The sequence below is a fragment of the Cebidichthys violaceus genome, unplaced genomic scaffold (assembly GCF_023349555.1).
Source record: "Cebidichthys violaceus isolate CVI_PGR_0920_01 unplaced genomic scaffold, fCebVio1.0.p SCAF_1, whole genome shotgun sequence".
In the NCBI taxonomy this organism is placed as follows: domain Eukaryota; kingdom Metazoa; phylum Chordata; class Actinopteri; order Perciformes; family Stichaeidae; genus Cebidichthys; species Cebidichthys violaceus.
The window spans coordinates 3,737,838-3,742,837 of record NW_027176262.1 but is presented as its reverse complement, the minus strand read 5'-3'; the positions used below and the strand labels follow the sequence as shown (position 1 = coordinate 3,742,837).

General features: G+C 44.9%; 1 protein-coding gene across 5 annotated transcripts in view; it reads right to left on the bottom strand.

Moving 5' to 3' along the window:
* Positions 1-5,000, bottom strand: part of numbl (NUMB like endocytic adaptor protein) — a 56,936-nt gene that overhangs the window by 29,228 nt on the left and 22,708 nt on the right. For 3 of the 5 annotated variants that reach the window (XM_068706739.1, XM_068706748.1, XM_068706756.1), the window contains exon 1: positions 1-368. This exon is cut by the window's left edge and continues 66 nt beyond it. The exons of the other annotated variants lie outside the window; for them this stretch is intronic. The gene's annotated coding sequence lies outside the window, so the exon portion shown is untranslated. Of the gene's footprint in view, positions 369-5,000 lie in introns of those variants that run through there. 5 annotated transcript variants of the gene reach the window in all.

Genomic DNA, 5,000 nt, shown 5'->3' with positions numbered 1-5,000 from the left:
TGCGGAGATGACGAGCTGAGAGGAAGCAAACTCCCTCAGACTCGCGGCGACGACAACAGCGCAAGAAGGAGAAGAAGATGAGAGGAGAGAGAGAGAGAGAGAGAGAGAGAGAGAGAGAGAGAGAGAGAGAGAGAGCATGTGATGATGTTGCGCTCAGAGTGAAGGACAGAGAGGAGAGCAAGAGCAGAGCCGAGGAACAGAACCACACCTCTTCTTAAGGGATTAACTTGAAAAAAAAAAAAAGCTCTGACCACATTCGCAAAGACACGCACAGTGATGCACCCAAACACAGTCAAACTGCCCACGGCCCAGCATGCATGTGTGCACAGACAGACACACACACACACACACACACACACACACACACAAACAAACGCTGCACACGCACGCATGTACGCTCACAGCTGCTCTAAAAATAAAAAGAGAAATCAATGTTTGATGCAGCAAATCCTGGAGGAAAGAAGGGAGTGGGAGGATAGAAAGAGAGAGAGAGAGAGAGAGTCACAGAGAGAAAGAGAAAGAGGGGAGGGGTGAGTGAGCGAGTCAAGGCTGGTGGTTGACACAGTTTTCTCTGCTCTCCAACTGCTATGGGCGCGCTGGTCAAGAGTGCACTGGGGGAGAGGGCAAGATCTGGGGCTGCAGTGTGGGGATAAAAGGGCCAGAGCACTGGAGGATGTGTTCACTGGGCCTGGTAGTGCCTGACTGGACATGAGGGAGAGGGCCGCTTCCTTCAGAACACGCCCGGTGAGCACCTGGCCGGGAGAGCGCTCCACGTTCGGAGCGTCGGTTGCGGTTTCTGTTCCAGATTTCAAAGCTGGGAAAAACATTTGCTGGCAAAGCGAACCTCGACTGGGTCCAGACCTCTTGAATCCGCCCAGTCCACCGAGTGTAACGCGTTGACAATTCTGTCTGATATCAGGCAAAGAGAATTGGCCGGGACACGTTTCTTATAAAAACGCAAGAGCTTCTTCAAAAAACATTTTTTATATTCTCTTTACATCCCGACAGCAATCAATGAATCCGATGCTCCGACAGAGAAAATAATCTGGTATTTGTGGCTGTCACAGCACAGTGATAAGCTCGTTTAATCAGTTCATTCTGCCTGAATGTAATGACTGGATGGACTTATTCTGTCTGTGCACTCATTGGTCATCACCTTCAACAAGTCTTCAACAAGCTGCTAACTTAACAGCTGTGAGTACTGACAACGTTCATTGTGACAATTTTGTCTTGTCGACTTTCTCGCTAGATTTAGCAACTTTTGGAGCTGGTGCTGCTAACTACTTTTACAGGAAAAGAGTCGGCAGCACTGGTCTAGGTTCTTCATTTAGATCTTCTAGTTTCTCAAGACTATACCAACCCTGCCTTTAGCTGTACTTCATGTCAGAGCTACAGTTAAATGAAATCCATTTGTTCACGAGTTTTTAAAGAGGTTTGTGGGTCAAAGCCCAGATTTACATTCTGCTTCTACTGTACATCAGATGTGGAGCAGTCAGCTTAACACACTGCCTCTCGCACTGCAAGGCCGTTGTACAGTAGAATGAGAAATAAAACTATACATTTATATTTGCATAGTAGCAAAAGGAGTTTGTTTAGGAGTTGGGTCAAAGCTAAATCTTGACATGGTTCCTCTTGGTACTTAGTAGCAGGGATAAAGCAGACTGGAATAAAGTGCATTTTTACTGAGGCAACGTATCGTCATCTTACAAAAACATTAATCCGGGTTTTCCCACTAAAGTCCAGCAACACGAGTCAATTTACGCTCATTACATGCACACAGTCCTTTCAAAATAAACTTCCGTCTCGGAAGGAACCAACTTTAGGCAACAAAACTACTTATGTTTAGTGAAAAGACTGTGATTTTGGACTCAAATAACTACAGAAGTGAGGATGTTAAGTGAAAAACAAATCAACTGCTCTGTGTTTTTTGCGGCCTGTATACTTCCTGGTTCATAGTTACGTGGATTACATACGAATCTACAAAATCACAGCGATTTCATTGTCAAACGCCGTCCGAGAACAGCCTGACCGAGTATAGAAGATAGTCCTGCTAAAACCTCTTACCGCAACTTAATGCAACATCATCCGGCGAGGCGGTTAAGCACAGGGACTTAACGCACTTGGTTAAGGTCTTGATTTAATACTAAAAAGGTCAACAGCAATTTGAAGCACAAGACACAAGGTGTTTACATAGTTAGCATTTAACTGAAACCGTGATCTGTCCTTCGCCGCCATGGATCTGACTTATTCATCGTCTCACCGGTTTTGGGTTTTTTTTACAGCTGACTACCCGCTGAGTCTGGTTGTAAAGACGAGCGAGGGCTTGGTGAGAGTCGGAACAAAAAGTGGAGTTAGGTTGAGGGCCAAATACTCGGATTGGGGCTTTATCGGGAACAAGGGAGGGTATTGAGGCATCATGCAGGTGGAGGAGAGGTCACTGAGCTCTAAACGAAGGAGGTGAAATGAACACTTTGCACCTTTTTTTCCACACCTTGCACCAAAAACGCATCGTGGGCCATTTCAGCCTGTGTTTTCGGGCTCCAGGAATGCTGGAAGTGTGCGGCTGCAGAAATAACTCAGTGTAGCGTTAATGCCATCTCTCCCTTCTCACACATTCCTAGCCGTCCATGATGCCAGTTCATCCCCTAAGCTGTTTACCATGTAACACCCAGAGCCAGAGATCAACAGCGGATGAGGCCGACAGGGATCAAAACGTCCTCGTTTGTCCTTGCGGGTATTTGTAGCCGACTGGCAACATTCAACGCCGTCTCTCTCTCTCTCTCTCTCTCTCTCTCTCTCTCTCTCTCTCTCTCTCTCTCTCTCTCTCTCTTCGCGCTTACTGTCAGTTGTTTCAGTTTCACAGTCTGTTGATAGAGGGTGACGCGAAGAGTTGACATAATTGTCATTGTGATTCTGATGTACTTAATTGTCCCCGTGGGGAAACTTGTCAAAAGCGCTCATCGCAGGAGAGGAGGCTCTGCTTACAAAACGCCGTATGAATTAAATATGCACATAACATTGGCAAGCAATGCGGAAATCTGTTGCAGCTTGAAAGACAACACTGTTATTAAAGTTATTAAAAAGAACAGTGTTTACATTACATTACATTACAGTCATTTAGCAGGTCGCTTTTATCCAAAGCGACTTACAAGAAGTGAGTTCAACATTGGTAATCAAAAGAACTACTAGTCAGCAGAAGTCATAAGTGCATCTCCTTTTTCAAACAAGCATCTAAGAGCATGAAGCAGAGCAAAAGTACAGTGCAGAAACAAACTAATATGAATACAATAGAGCTAAGTGGAAGGCTCAGGGCAGTGCTTCTTGTTTAGCATTTAGGAATGAGCTGATGATCTACATACGGAGCCGGTCCTCTTTATCGTTGGCGGCCGCAATGTTTCTACAGGAGCCCAGAACGGACAAACCAAACACCGGCTCTAAAGCCACACCGGCCACCGTATAGTTCTCCTAGTTTAAGTTGGTTGCAATCTGCATCACTCGCCTCTAGATGCTGCCAAATCCTACACGCCGGCCCTTTAAGACAGGGGTTCCCAACCTGGGGGCCCGGGGTCCATCTCAATGATCGGGTTGGGAACCGCTGCTTTAAAGTAACGGGACAGAACTGTGTAATTTAGGTTTAACGAATAAAGAAAAGACTAAAACAACACCGTCACACACTCAGCACATTGTGATCTTCTATTGATGGAATGTGCGCAGAGAGAGCAACATTTACAAAAAATAATACGATAAAACTCTGTAATTTCTCATTTTCTGCTTCGGCAATTATGTGACTGCAAAAAAAACACACTTTTAGTAATTAGTGCGACTACGCTTGTGTTACAGCAGAAAACGCCTCAAGTTAAAGGTGATGAAGTAGTTGCCTCACAGTAACATTAGAACTCCTCATTTTGAGCTCCACTTCATTTCATTTTTATCTGCGTTCAACCTCCTCCTCTTTTCTTTTTGCACTCCTCTGGGAGTGAGCAGCACAGACAGAAAGAAGAGGAGGGCGAGAAAGAAAAGGAATCTTAAAATAAGCGAAGACAAAGAAACACGAGAAGAAGACAAAGGGGACCGAATTCTAAACTAATCAGAGGAAGGTACCCGGGAGATGCTATCGCTTTAGTGCTGTGGAATAGCTGCCCTGTGACTGTGTGTGTCATCCATCTACTCCACAGACACTAACATGAGCCGATTATAGCCGCTGTGTGTGTGTGTGTGTGTGTGTGTGTGTGTGTGTGAAATGTGATGATCCCACCAACCAGGTGGCAGCGGACACACTTCCTGCTCTCAATAAACAAGCCTTCTGGTACGCGTCTCCAGCGAGCTTCGCCACCAGTAAGAGCTGAAAAACATAGAAAGCTAATCATGCCGTGTGTGTGTGTGTGTGTGTGTGTGTGTGTGTGTGTGTGTGTGTGTGTGTGTGTGCGTGTGTAATGTGTCTGTGCCTGCGTACATGTTAAATCTGAGACTCTGTGGTTTTACAACCACCATGCCTCAGTGACTTCATAACAGCCTGTTATTTCAACCAACACTGTCTGACTGTAAATGAGAGACACACACACACACACACACACACACACACACACACACACACACACACACAGAGAGAAACACATACAACCACAATTAATGGTCCGTAGGGTTACAAATTCTTAATAATCTAACTAGTAAGCACATTTTCATTGCAGCAGTGGCCAGCAGGGCCTCGAGCACAGACTGGGATACACTAACAAGCAATAACCTACTTACTGCGCTCCCTCTGGAAGCTGTTATGACACTAAATTATGAGCAAGTTATTTAATTTTTAGGAAGTTCATCAGAGTTTATTTGCCGTAAAGTCATTTTTCGATACACCGATCAGGGCAAATCTGACATGAAATTAGGCCAATTTGTGAGAAAATGACATAAATCCTCTATCTGACCCAATAGAAATAAATTGTATAAAAAGGTGAACAAAACCAAGGTGGAGTTAATTTCACTGCGCTTCATATGGAAATTGT